Genomic DNA, 15,376 nt, shown 5'->3' on the forward strand with positions numbered 1-15,376 from the left:
AAAGAAAATCTTTCATAGGAAGCTAGTAATAATATAAACTTAATTGTGTAATACTGTTATAATATTCTGTACACCTGAGAGACATATTACTATGATTGATGGCGGTTACATTCTTTACATTCTACTATAGTTATGAATCCTACTGTGAAGTGAAAGACGAAATATGATTTTATGCTACTCTAAGTCGCGATTAAAAGGAACGTAGTCAGCATTATACTAGACAATGAAAGTCTTCTGTCAATTGCTTGTTTACATTTGTTAAAGCAGAGAATTTTGAGTTTTACAAACATTCATGCTTCATGAATGTTGTACATACATCCTCGAATATTTTGTAAAACATTTGATGCTACAGTGAGAATCGACCCACAATTGACTCCCACTGTACCGATGTTTGTTGTCCTTAGATGGCAGACGAATTTCATTGCTCACTAAGAAAACACTTTGCTCATATGATTGAGGTGGCTTAAAATGGTCCCTAGAGCAGGGTTCCCAGATTATCTGATCTTTCATCTACCAAAGTACTAATGCGCTGTAACCTTTTGTAGGTTGCGATTATCATTAAAAAAAAAAAAAAAGGGAAAGGAAATTAAAAAAAAAAAAAAATCCATGTCAGAATGGATCCTATTAGCTTATCAGTGGCAGAGGAGCGAAGGCCACACCCACTTCATTCAAGATAGACCTTGATTACCAATGCATAATTTTGAATATTTATTAATGTTATTTATGTGTTGACTAGACTATCACTCAGAATTCTCTTGTTTCTGGTCATAAACTGGTATGGAATTTTTATTACTGTTAATTCGCTAGTGAAAGGGAAACAACATAAATCACGATGAGTGTTCTGACTCCATAATAATAATAATAATAATTAAACGTGCTTCAGAATTTGAAATCATAAAAAGCCCAAATTTGAAATGTCTGTTAAAAAATTGCAGAAATATCTTTGTTATCTTTCCACTTCATAAAAATATTCCCAGAATTCACACGAAATTAATTTTGTGTGCATCCTAGAAATATTTTTATATCTACTTGTCTTGAATTTATTGAAGCCTTCTACCTTAAGCTTTGCGGTAACTTATTTTTAAGCTTGAGTAACTTATTTTTAAAACAATAACGTTTCTTTCACAGAATGTAAGAAACGTTATTGTTTCTTACATAAGATAATAGCTTCGCGTAATATCAGGTTGTAAACAAGGAGTCATCGTTACCACCGGTTGGTGATCATGTGGGCCTGCGCTCATGAGAGGTGCGCGGACATTACGAGATTTGAACTTAAGAAATATCGCATGATAGCAGTAACAAATTGTGTACCTAAATCTGCGCGGATGAATAGAAAAGGGGGGTCAAATGAATGAGAAAAAAACTGAGCAATAATAATAATAATTATTATTACAGTAAAATTTCGATTTAACGGACATAATTTAACAAATAAATACAAATAATGAAATAATTAATAAAAATAAATAAATAATACGATGGTTAATCGGAAGCGTTTATAAATTGCGTCTTCGGGTACATTCGCGTATATCCGTGATATTTCGTACACTCGTAATAGTTCGCACGCGTGCATGTGCTTTGGTTCGTTAGCATAGTTGAATAGCGTTGCTAGGCAAAACACACGGTGTTTATGCTGTTGCTAGAGTAATCATTATTAATATCAGTTAATGTGTCTGGGGTTAAAAGAAAGCGAGTAAACTTGACGATAGAGAGAGAGTGACTTTAGCAATAAAGAGAGGGCAAAATGCAGAAAAGATGATAGTTATGGTGGACACAAATGACCTGAGTGGTAGTATTAATCGGGTAGCAAAAGATGCAACTGATGAAAGTCCGCCCTTTTTTCATGGTCCTTGGTCAGTTTTGGAATTGTGGTGCGTTTATTATATTATGTGTCTTGAAGATCATACAATTTGGCAAATGAAAAGATTCGAACGACCATGAGATGCGGTGATTAATTCTGCCATGATCAGAGCTTTAATAGCTCAATAACACCTTATCCCTACACTGTCCTCTACAGATAACAGGGAAGATGAAAAGCATTCTTGCTTCGCCCCTTTAAGCCAGTCCTTATAAGGACTATAAGGAATGATGTTTACATGCCCTCCGTGACGCAATTGGAAGAACGACGGTACATTGCGCCCTTCGATTGGATAAGACCTGAGTTCGATTCCCGTCGTGACGGGAGGAATCGTTATATGGACTTTTTCAACTGAAGTTAAAAGTCCATAACTGAGTTAGCCGATCTCATACGGAGGTAGCAGGGTTTTTCATCCCGCATACAGACAAATCGGCCCTTCAGAACACACAATTTACAGACAAAAGATACTTCTTGTGGTGGTGGGCGGTAGATGGCGCTGATGTAGTTGATTGGTATTGGAGGTTCGGTAGGGTGGAGACGGAGAGTTATACACTAGGTGTCCTCCCACGATGAGTCTTCGGACTCCTTGGAGGTGTCACGAATAATAATAATAAAAACTGTCTCAACCACTACATCGAACCTCTACTACGAATCATCTCCATCAACGCCATCTACCGCCCACCTCCACCACTACAACTAGTATTCTATGTCTGTAAATTGCGTGTCTTCCGAAGGGCCAATTTGTCTGTATGCGGGATGAAAAACCCGAGTTTCCGAGAGAAAACACCCTGCTACCTTCGTATGAGATCAATTAACTCACTTTCGATTGAAAATCGTCCAGATAAAGATTCCTCCCGTCGCGACGAGAACATCTAGAGATAAAGAGGTTATTATTCCTCTTTATAAGGCGTTGATACTTCCATATTTGGATTACTGTGCTCAAGTCTGGTCGTCTGGATTCCTTGGATATGAGGAATTGGTGGAGAGGGCTCAGAGGAGAGTGACTAAGTTGTTGAGTGGTGTAAAAAATGCTTCTTACACTGATAGATTGAGAGCTTGTGGATTGCAGAGGTTAGTTGATAGGCGGAGAAGAGGAGATATGATAGAAACATTTAAATTGCTTAGATTTTTATAAGATTGATGCAAGGGAATAGTTCAGTTGTGATAGTGATGGAAGAACAAGAGGTCATCCCTGGAAATTAAGGAAAAGTGTGGTTAACAAGGGTGTGAGAACTAGATTTTTTGCTTGGAGAGTGGTGAATGAATGGAATGGATTGTCTGACTCAGTTGTGAGTGCTTCGTCTGTAAATGAGTTTAAGAACTGGTGTGATAGATATTATTTTGATAGTTTGGGTCTCCCGCGATGAGTCTTCTGACTCCATGGAGATACCCATATAATAATAATAGCACAGAAACTTGAGTTAATAAGTTGGAAAGTGGTGCATCTGTTGCTCATGCTTGTGAACTTTATGGGGTGAAAAAGCAAACAGTTTCGGACATACAAAAATAAAGACAAACTTACTCAGTTTTCGCTAAAATATAGCGTCGAGAGCTCCAAAAGTGGCAGATAAGAAACATGTAAAGTTGGCCAAGCATAAGAATTTAGAAGAAGGAGTTTACAAGTGGTTCGTTCAACAGCGGTCTATTGGCGTGGTGTTGAACTAAGGTCGGCTGCTGAAAATCTGGCACAACACATGAGCATACAGTTCCAGGCGTGTGATGGGTGGCTTTGTCGCTTTCGTAATTCCATGGCATTACGAACAGGCAAACATGTCGTGAAGCACTGAGCGCCGATATTGAACAAGAAAATACATCAATGAAGTCATTGAGGGCCTTATTTTGTCTCAAGTTTACAATGCAGATGAGACCGGCTTTTTCTATCGTGCTGTTCCTGAAAATACCCACGCTAACAAACATGAAATTACCACGCCTGCCCCAAAATTAAACAAGGAGTGCATTTCAGCTCTACTTTGTGCCAATGACGATGGCACGCATTGCCTCAAGCCAATGGTAGTCGGAAGAGCACGAAAGCCTTACGCTTTGAAGAATGTTATGAACCAGTTGTCTGTCATCTATTCCAGCTCAACGAATACCTGGTTTACAAGTGACATTTTTTTCCCGACTGGTTTTTCAATCACTTCATACCTGAAGTGCAAAACTACCAAGAAGAGGCCTGAAAATCTCTCTTAAAGGTGTAAAAGCTGTTTTACTTCTTGATAATGCATCAGCCCTTCCTAATGCTAAGAAGTTGATTAGTAGGAATGGAAGAATAAAATGTATCTTCCTTCCTTCAAAAACCACTTCTGTAATACAGCCTATAGACCAGGGAGTCATTGTTGCCTGCAAGAGGTTGTATAAGAAGTTTCTTGAAGAGGTTATGGTTGTCTTGGAGAACGAAAACGATCCCAAAGAAGATAAAAGAGGAGCCAGGACACTTCGAAATTTGCGCGCATACAACATCAAGTCGGCCATCTTTAATTTTGTTGTCGCTTGGAAGGAGAACTACAACATTGGCTAATGGCTGGACCAAGTTACTGAACGGGAGTGAACCAGAATACGATTTGAGAGGTTTTGAAACCTCTGATTTCCGTGAAACTTTGATGCGATCTGGTGATAATGTCAGTGAGAATGACATTGAACAATGGCTAGATATCGACCCAGGCTACCAAATTCTCAGCCAGGTAGAGATTGCTGAAGATGTTAGGCGATCAGAAGGTTGACAACAAGGAAGAAGAAGCGGTTTCAGCTGGTCTGAAACTATCGGTGGTTAGAGAACACATGGACAACATCATCTCGTTCATGGGTGTATCTTCATATCCAGAGGTGATTGCTTATTACGAACATTTCCGGCAATTTCGATAGTTAATTATTAAGAAACAGAAACAGTATAAAAGTGGGAAGCAACTGAAACTTGATGCTTTTTTCTAAGCCCAATCCTCAGTAAAATGGTATTTACATTAAAATGTCCTCATTAAAATATATTAATACTGTACCACTGAAAGTGTTTTACTTTCAGTACTATTCTTAAGATTTGTGATTTAACGGACTTTCGATTTTACGGACAACCCTTAGCCCCTAATAGTCCTTTAAATCGAGAGTTTACTATTTATGAACCACCAAAACTGTGAAAGAAAAAAAAAAAACATTGAAAAGTTAGAAATTTGGTGCCCAGTGATTGCTATTTTATTATTACATGACACCTCCAAGTAGTCCAAAGACTCATCGAGGGAGGGCACCTACTCTACAACTACTCTCCGTCTCCACCAACTACAGCAAACCCCATAATCTACATTCTACACCATATACTGCCCATCACCGGTATTTTCGCAGACAATTACAAATATCCATGCCCACGGCGGGATTCGAACCCACAGCCTTTTGGCTGGAAGCGGATACGCTAACTACTCAGTCATCCAGGCCGGCAAATAATTACCGAAGAAATGTTATCGGAAAAATATAGACACAAAAGTAGTGAACTGTTGCTCGTACATAAAGCCTGTAAAGTGTAAGCTGAAGAGAAAGTAAAGTATAAAAGGAATATAGCCGTGGGGGGGGGGGGTCTCTGATATGTTTTAGCTATGTGGCTAAAATATGCTTTCCCCGAGAATTGCCTAGATTCTCAGGAAAGAATGACTGTGAGAGAATTACTCCATTGGTTGGAACCAGAGAAGTTATTAGTGGAACTATTAATGATTATTTTGTTTCATTTCATGTTGGTGGAAATATGATTGAGACATAAATTGTTCAGAGAAGAGATGCTGGATCAAGTGTTGCAAGGTGAAGTAGACGGCGAATCGGTTTATAATTTCCCTTCTTCTGTGGACTTCTTGAATTCAAGAGGTGTTTCGAATAGTAATATTAAGTAAACATTATTATTACATGACACCTCCAGGGAGTCCAAGGACTCATCGCAGGAAGGCACTCTACTTCACTAAATACATCTCACCCTTTCCACTACTACATAATTCTACTACAACACTACTACCATCAATGCCATCTACCATCGTCACCAACAACGGTATTTTTAAGTATATTTTTAGACTTTTTTTCCCTTTAAAATATGATAATAAAAAAAAGTTTCGAATTACTCTAGTTGTATTTCGGTTTTGCCTTAAAGTTTTTCAGATAAATTATTTTTATTTTATATGAAAATAAAATAGCCGGAGTATATTCAGTATTAAAAAAAAAAAATTATAAAAATTTCAGATGTAAAGTTTTAAAATATACTAAGTTGATGTATTTCTAATGTGAATGACCAAAATATTTGAGGATATTCTTCGCTTTTGTGATTTGAGTTCTTTCTAAAGGCCCGTTCTTTCTCTTTCATAGTATCACCCCCCCCCCTTTCCTCAGTGGCAATTTAAGGTAGCCGTGGTTACTCTACTCTCTACAAATTTAAAAAAAAAAAAAAAGTTTTCAGGTCAACTAACAGGGAAAAAAAAATCATAATTTTTGATGCGTTTTCCTAAACGAATGAGCATATCTATCCTGCCAACTCGATGAATTTCCATTTTGTCGGACGGACTTCATTGAAATTCAATATTTTGAATCCTTAAAATCTTTGTTTTTCGATTGCGCGAGTTGTATGGACACAACGTTTCGAAAATAACTCCGTTCTGAGTTAGATGAGTTTTAATAATATTTCGGACATTGCACACGGCCAATTTCGATCGGATCTTTTTTATTGGCGAAATGAATCATACTGAGAGTAATAATATCGGAATGGCTGGATGGAATTCAAATACAATTTAGTATTTAGAATGTCTGTGAAAATTTGGCAGCTTTCAACTTTGATTGCATTCCAATCATTGGTAGGCGACAAAATTAGACAAAACCAAATTATACGCCTACAGTGCATAAGAGAAAAATGGGTCGAGCTGCCATACCTTTTCTTGAATTCGTTCACACTACTGCACTCACAACCTCCTAAAGCAATCCATTCCAATCACTCACTATTGTATGAGAGAGAAATCTCGTTCTCGCCCCTTCTTCACTGCATTGATTCTCGACTTCCACCGATGCCATTTCATCCTTTCCCCATCCTCCATAAAATGAAAAATTCCATTTACTACTATCCTGTATGACTTAGTCTTATGTTCGGAATTGGTTGATGAAACGTTCTTTTTAGTTCTCTGTCATTATCTCTTATTTTGGACTTTTTTTTAATTTTTTTTTTTTATTGACAAATCAGTTCGAAAGGATAATTCCGCTAGTCGGATTTTAATAAACGTTTCTGTTTCCGATATCTTCTGCCTACTTCCTTAGAAAAAATAACAGGTATTAGAGGAGTTATTTTTATGTATTTATTAATATTTTAGTCAACTTTGGTTTTCACTAGCGCCATTTTATTGGAAAAATTAGGCGAGACTGCATTTCATATATTTAAAAATGGTTCTACGTTCAGTTGTGATAAATTGTATTGCTATCCAAGAATACTATTATGAAATTCACTGTATGATTGTCTACGATCATTTCCTGATTTGTTTGAATTAGAATGCAAACTTAGTGAAAATTTCTATAGTATTTGCAATGAATATTAGCTTTGTGAACTGTGTTTGTATCAACGATAAGAGTAAGTTTTGAGGATGCACTTTGCACATTTGTAAGATAACTCTCAAGTTATTGTACTGGTGATCTCTGCTCACATGTTGTGAGTGACTGTTTTCGGTGAAGCAATGTTCCACGCGGCACTTGGTAGCGTGTTAGTGATATGCAGTAATAAATGCTTTCGAAGTATGTATTAAGAACATTTTTTCCTATCAGTAAGAGACAAAAATATAGGAGCTTCATCGAATTTAAAGGTGCAGTCCTTTAATTTATTACTGTGTAATAAACATAGTGATCTATCCAAATGATTTGATAGATTAACATTTCAGTGCAAATAATTTATTACAGTAAGTTTTATTATTGAATGTAGAAAAAACGTAAGAATAATGATGACTTTTTTTTCTGAACAGTGCAAGAAGGGAGAGAACGAGGGAGGGAGGTGGATCATCCCTGGAGAGCGTGTAACAGTGTGGTTAACAAGGGTGTTAAAACTAGTTTTTTGGCTTGGAGGATGGTGAATGTGTGGAAAGAGGTGGTTGTGAATGCTTCGTCTGTTAATGAATTTAAAAAGTATGATAGGTATTGTGTGAATAATGGTTAATGTGTAAATGTAGGGTCTCCAGCAAATGAGTCTTCTGACTCCACGGAGACACTGTTATAATAATAATAAAACATATTTCAGGATTAGTTCAAGTATGGGAGACAGAACTAGGTCTTATAAATAGTTGCCTGGTTAATATGGATTTTTTTTTTCAGAAAAAAACACTAAAAATAATTTTATAATCATTTTACAATAAATGTAAAAAGATTACGCGAAATTTTCTAACCTCCTCCAAAAAAGTTTCGTTAAGTTTCTTTCTGATTGCTGTTTCATGTTTACGTCACAAATTAAAATAATAATAATAATAAATCTAAATAGGTTTGGTTTCAAAAAACTTGGAGTTGAATTTATTTCAATTTTTGTATTTCGAGAACTGCTTGGATTAATGCCTCTGCTACCATATTTTGAAATTATGACAGAAAAACAACAGCTAGGTTATGTTTGCAGTTATCAGCTTTTTAAAATGACTTAAGAGTTTTAAAATATGTTAAGTCGTTATATTTCTAATAGAAATTCAAAATTTCCAGAGAGGAAAAAAAAAAGGTTTCAACGTCATAAGCTAGCATCATTCCAGATATAATTGCACCTCCCTTTTCATAGTATCACATTTTTATGAATCCCTGAAGAGTGCGAGGTCATGAAAATATTAGCCATAATGGTCATTAGATAAAAATGCAGATCAGTATATAAAAACGTATTTTCTTATCTTACATTATAAATGCCGTTAGGCATTATACATATATAGAAAAAGATCTGCGAAGAGTTGGGTGTATTATTAACATTCAAATTAACTCTTTGCAGTTGTTTTTTTCTATTTATTTATAATGCATAAACGACATAAGACAAGAGCATACGTTTTCGTGCATTTTTATGTATGGAAATTATTCGATACAATCTGAAAAATATGCTCTACAAGAGCACATTTTTATATAAAGACCTTAACGATCACATTTGAACATAATAAAGCTCATGCTTATATCTGATAAAATATAAGCTACATAAAAAGAAAATGTTAATAGGACTTGTGTCGTGCGTAGGGCCGGTTTTATCATTAGGCGAACCTCGGCAATCGCCTAGGTGCACTAAGATTTCGGGGCGCCAGATTTTGCTACATAGTTCGGGGGAAAATTACAACCTTCGAAAAAAATTAGTAAAACCTTTATTAATAACAAAAAACTGAAATAAATCAAGCCATCCTGATGCTTCGCTGATGATCCCACATTATTTTCGCCTTTCTCTGTTTCTTCCACTCCCCTGCTCTTTGTATACTTAACCTCAAGTGCAGAGATTTTTTCTCCTGGCATCTGTCCGAAGATGAGCGGAGAAGTTCCGGGGTATTCCCTCAAACTAACAATCAGTGGTCGCAACTAACCGACTGTTCTCACTTCTTATCTTCATTCCCTATAGACTTAATTCTGTTGATTTTTAGATTAAGTCCTGTTTTTTGTGCTCTCTGAGGTCTGAGAAGTTGGGGATTACGTCATTCATTTTCTCACAGAGTCGTCTTGTTAATTCAGTTCAGTTTATTCTAAATCAGTATAAGAATGCCGTGGGAATTTTCATAGAATTGCAGTGGCAGGGATTCTGATTGGTAGTATTCGTGAAATAAGACCTCTGATTGGTCTTTCTCTTCGCTCCCTTTCCTTGTCATCATCCCCACGCCGGCATTCTACTGATTTCAGATTAGTTCGGTCAAGCTTTTTCGTAGATGACAGTTGAGTCCGATGGCTAATAGTTTTGATACTTGTGTATCTAACATTCTTACAGCGACTGAAGAACATGTGTGGCCAAACTTTGCCAAAGCAAGAGCCCGAAAGATTAATTTTTCATAATTTTTGTATTTAAGATGTAATAATTTTCTTGCTATACAGATATTAGGAGTAATCATATTTATATACAAATGTATTGGTTTTGATTAATAATTTTTTTAATGTTCATAATGATATTATTTTTATAAATATCCACATGCGTAGGTGTACGTATGCTTGTGTGAGTATGACAAAATATATAGAGAGAGACAATGTATAGGGGCGCCTAAATTTTCTTTGCCTATGGGCATCGGATACTCTCGGATCGGCCTTGGTCGTGCAAAATACGAGCAAATGACAACCATGAGGAATGCGAAATCCAACTATGAAAGGAAATTAGCTGTACAGGTCAAGGGAAATCGAGAGAATTATTTCGCTGTGTGGCGAGTAAAAGGGAGAATGACTTTATAAGGATAACCTTAGTGAATACAGAATAGAAAAGTAGAATCCAGAGGAAATAGATGGGTTGAGTATACTTCCTTAACAGATCAATTAAAGGTTGTTATTTACTCATCCTTTAGAGCAGTGGTCTCCAAACTTTTCACCGCGAGGGCCACATTGGGTACTTCAGCACTGTTCAGCGGGCCGTAGTAATAAAAAAACTCTAGAACTAGATATATGAGTTTTATTTAAAGCAGATAAAAACTGATTACAGAGTATGTGAGATTAAATTATCGTATATTAATGACAACGAATACGATCAGCAAATGATCATATTTTTATCACAAATTATAATAAAACCATTAATGTGAATGATGTAACTGTATTTGCGTTTTTAAAATCTTATTACACTCAGGTTCAAATTTTGAAGTGCTAATTACAAGTAGCGATTTCAAATGTTCATCAGATAAATTTGCCCTGTATTTTGACTTGATATATTTCATTCGGGAAAAAGTTTGTTCGCAAAGATACGTTGTCCCAAAAATAGAGATAAATTTACAAGCAAATTTCTTCAAATTTTTGAACTGCTCAGAGTTCAAAAATTTATAAAAACCGATCAACTTTCCTTCCTTGTATTTATCTTTAATATGTTCATTTGTTTGAAGTTCAATAATTTCCATTTGAAGTTGACTTGGGACATCAGTAACAACACAGTCAAACGGATTTTGAAACGTTAGTTCATTTTAACCGTGTTTTTACCGACTTTTTTAAGTGTTCTTATTTCGTGCGACATAAATTTTTTTTGTTGATAAAAAAAGTTTATTCGGATGTAACTTTTTTATTTCATTCTGAATTCTTTAAAAATTTTTTCTTCGTTAGTCCATTTTAACCGACATTTTAGTCAGAAAGACCGTAACTTGGATTACGGTTACTTTTTGCTGTTCGGGAATATATTTTGAACATAATTTTAATTAATGCATTTGAAATCTATCAACACCCCATGTTTTTTTTTTTTTTTTTTAATTGAAAGATTAGTCCAATTGGTGGACCGGATAAAATCATATCGCGGGCCGTAGTTTGGAAACCCCTGCTTTAGAGGACAGCATGTCTTTGTTAAAATAACTTTTGCTTTACCGATCTATTCACTTTTACAATGGAGTGATAGCAGAGTTGCTTAAGGGGAAATTGATGTAACATGATACGTTTTGGATTTTGTCAAGTCATGTTGAGAGAATACCACACAAGTTATTATACAAACTCAAAGGGACTGGTATATAAAATTGGCTTATCATGAATTAGAGAATTGCTGTCTGACATACCAAAGAGCAATATGAAGGAGCTGAATCTAAGAGAATGAGGAAGACGGCCAGTGGAGTTCTGTCTTTGTGCCACACTTGTTTAACCAGTATATTAATGTCATTGGGATGATCTGGGGAAGAAACATTCAATTACATGTGAATGATGCAAAGTTAAATCGAATAAGAGACGTATCTGATGCAAAACCCTTGCAGACTGACTTGAACAGACTGAATCTATGAGAAAATGTTAAGGAATGTCAGTTTAATGTGGGTTATTGCAAGGATTTGCATTTTGGATTGAAGACATTGCAGACTGAGTGAATACAGAATTCACTCAGTTGAAAGTGCAATTGTAAAGTACTCACTCGCTCACTTGCAAGAATAAGAAAGTTATGATTCCACTTTACAAGACTTTATCCAGACTATTGTGCCCGGATATGATCACCTACTTTTCATGGAGATGAAGAGACGCTCAAAAAAAATTCATTTCTGGCTAACCAACATAATACCTGTCCTGTGGAACTATGCATATGAAGCAGAATGAAGGTGTGGTCTTCAAAGTTTGCAAATTAGAAGAAGAGGAGATATGAAATATCATACTCATCCAAGCTAGTAAGGAGATCTTCAATATAGATACAGGGAAAATTTTGCAGCTCATAGCAAGTCGTGGAGAACTCTCGGAGTTATTCCTAAAAGCTTAGCAAGGGTGAAGTCGGGAAACATGTGAAGTCCATGTTTATTCATGGCGCACAGTACAAGCTGCCACGTGAACATTCTCACTGGTTCTTCGGTGAATGTGTTCAAGGAAAAGTATGGTAGGTACAAAGGAAGTTCACCTTGAAGGGTCTGGAAGTGCTTATCTTATAATAGCAATTTGAACATAGAACTCATTTGGCTCGTAGAAAGGTTCATTGTATCTGCAACATATAATTTTGTAATTTGCTTGCCTTATTTTGTCACTAAATTGTTGGAAGTAAAATGGAGATCGCAAATTTTAATAGAAACCCTATATATAGTAATTTCAATTGGTGTCCATGCTCTCTCTCTCTCCGCGAAAGTGCGTGGCGGACAGCTATTTATCATGGTCTGGCTTGAGATGTGATGATTAACTAAGCTGCAGCATAGATATTGTTGGTTTACCCTGGGGTAATTTACCATCACTCTTGTCTTGCCGATGTTGACTAACTTAGGCACTGGTAACCTCATGTCCAACGTTGAAGTTTATCTCCCCAGAGAACCAAGTGGAATCTTCCTTAGAAATGCTTCGCTCGATGTTGCTCACCTTTCCCACTTCCCAAAGGCTTGAACTAAAACATTTTCTCCGACCTTAATATATCCTGTGAGGGAATAAGTGTCCGAACACCCTCATTCCGCAACAAAAATGGAACATTGCAATAGATCGCGTGTGCCAGAATTCCTTTAAAACGCGGATGAGCTCATCAGATGTCGTACAGTACTGTATATCGTCTATTCATGAGCATGGTACTGACTTACAACAAGGTGTTATTATAGGGTGCCATATCAGCAACCTGTCCGTGCGTGCGATTGCAGAAAAATTGCAACACCCACGTTATTAGTAAATGGAAACGTAAAGGATTTACGACTACCAAGAAACTTTCAGGAAGGTCTCGAAATTGAAGGAAAGGAACAAGAGAGCTCTGAAACGTGTCACCCGTGAGTGCCGTCATTCCTCTGACAAATCATTACCAAGAAATTGCACAAGTCAACAGGGGTGTGGGTGTGCACGAATACCGTTCATAAGGAACTGTACGTTTATTTTCCATGGCTGGGCTGCTGCATACAAGCCTTTAATAACTACTACGAATGCGAGTAAGCGACTTGCTTGATGCAAAGAACATCGTCGATGGACCTTAGACCAGTGGAAACGAGTAGTATGAAGTGACAAATCACCTACACTGTTTTTAAATCCTATGATCGTTGCCATTTGAATGGTATCTGCCAGCATGTGTTATCCCAAATGTTAAATTTGGTGGCGGCGGCAGTTTCATGGTCTTGGAGATGTTTTTCGTGGTATGGACTCGGACCGTTGGTGGTTGTCGAATGAAACATGGATGGCACAAAGTACCATGACATTCTAGACAATGCCACACTGCCTGCACTTTACCAGTTTTACAAAGACAGGCCATTCTTGTTTCAGCACGACAACGCGCGTTGTACCATAAAGCACGCTCCATTTCGACATGGTTTGAGGATTATGGGTGTACAGAATTTGGAGTTACCAGCTCAAAACCCCGACGTCAATCCTATAGAGGCCCTTTGGGATGAACTTGAACGTCGGAAGCGGGTTATAACGACACCTCCAACCACTGTGTTTGAACTGACCACTGCTTTGCAGGAGGAATGGAAAAATATACCTGCAACTAGTTACCAGCATCTCATTGAAAGTGTGCCAAGGAGACAGCAGTAATTATGGCCAAAGGTGGGCCAACTCTTTGATTTTTCAATGCATGTATTGTCTAAACAGCAGTGGAGTTCAGCACTTTTTTCCCCACATAGGATATTCCATCTGGAACCTTTCGATCTGAAGGATCCTCACTTTGCCTACCATGCTTCGTGTTATGTGGTTCCCCTTGTACAGAGAAACCCTCGAGAAGATTATTTCTCAAATCGATGTTCCTTATGGAGACTAAAAATTTCCTGCTTCCATAGGGTGAAGGAGTAGATATTCTGAGCTCCTACAGTATTATTTCTGTGAGTATTTTAGTAAGGACTCTGGGTTCATCTTTCGTCACTGTATAAAATGTGAATAAAATACTACGGCAGGTCCTACCTTTTACAAAGCCGTGCTGACGACCATAGAACATCTCATCCATCTATTCCTGAATTCTACCTTCAACTAACCTTCTCAATACTGTACCACCACTCCTCAGATACTGATTGGTCTGTAATTTTCTACTTATGTTTTGGAGCCACCTTTATGTAATACAACTATCTTATCCTCTTTCCACTCCTTTGGAACCTTGACAGAGCCCAGACTTAGATTAAACAACTTCGTATTGACATGTTTTCAGTATACTGAACATCTAATTCATCTATCTCAATTCTCACATCGGCAAGTTCAGTCTTCACCCGGATTATTGACCCCTTTCCAAACTGATCACTTAGCAACTCAACTATTTCTTTTGCTTCTCTCACTCTCTGACCATCAGCACTAATTGGTTATTGTTCCATTATCATTCTTCTTACTTGCTGCATAACGAAAAAATTCATTAGGATTTCCTTTGACCCTTTGGCCTACTTAACTGTCTCTCATAATCTAATTTGGTCCTCCTTTATATTGCTCCTGAGCAATGCCGATCACATTTTCTTTATATTCTGTTCACAATATTTTCTTTTTTGAATTTCTGCTTTACATTGCAACTCATCCATTTAACCCCGACTTGGTTTATCCTCCTGATACTGCCTCTCTCAAACAATCGCTGACTGCTCTCCATGCGCTACTGACATTATTTCCTTATAGCTTCTTATCCTTTGGCATGCTTCAAGCTGCTTCCAGAGCTTGTCATAATCCTTTTGTAATTCCACATAAACTCTTTCCTGACTGAAAATTCCTGAAATTTAGCGTCTCCCAGAACAGGACTGCATGATCACTTTCCGAGATCGGAGATGCAGATGTGACACAGGCTGATGTGAATATTGGGATAAAAGAATTGAAAGTGTTCAGCATATTGAAAAATATGAGTGTCATTATGGTTATGGATACTTCCTCAGTTGCTAATACCAGATCCAGCACTCTCAAACCGAGCCCCCCCCCCCCCAAAAAAAAACACATCCTGTTTCAGGTTATTTTTCCTTAATAATTCTATAAATTCCATTGCCACCTTGCCATGCGCCTTTTCCCCACCAGTGCATGCCCATATGCAGA

The 15,376-nt window shown here is 37.1% G+C and overlaps 1 protein-coding gene across 5 annotated transcripts in view; it reads left to right on the top strand.

Moving 5' to 3' along the window:
- Positions 1-15,376, top strand: part of spict (magnesium transporter spict) — a 326,495-nt gene that overhangs the window by 93,430 nt on the left and 217,689 nt on the right. Inside the window, exon 1 of one of the 5 annotated variants that reach the window (XM_090395991.1) lies at positions 7,583-7,656. The exons of the other annotated variants lie outside the window; for them this stretch is intronic. The gene's annotated coding sequence lies outside the window, so the exon portion shown is untranslated. Of the gene's footprint in view, positions 1-7,582; positions 7,657-15,376 lie in introns of those variants that run through there. 5 annotated transcript variants of the gene reach the window in all.

The sequence above is a fragment of the Typopeltis vanoorti genome, chromosome 7 (assembly GCF_054136105.1).
Source record: "Typopeltis vanoorti isolate ZY-2024b chromosome 7, IOZ_Tvanoo_1.0, whole genome shotgun sequence".
Taxonomy (NCBI): Eukaryota; Metazoa; Arthropoda; class Arachnida; order Uropygi; family Thelyphonidae; genus Typopeltis; species Typopeltis vanoorti.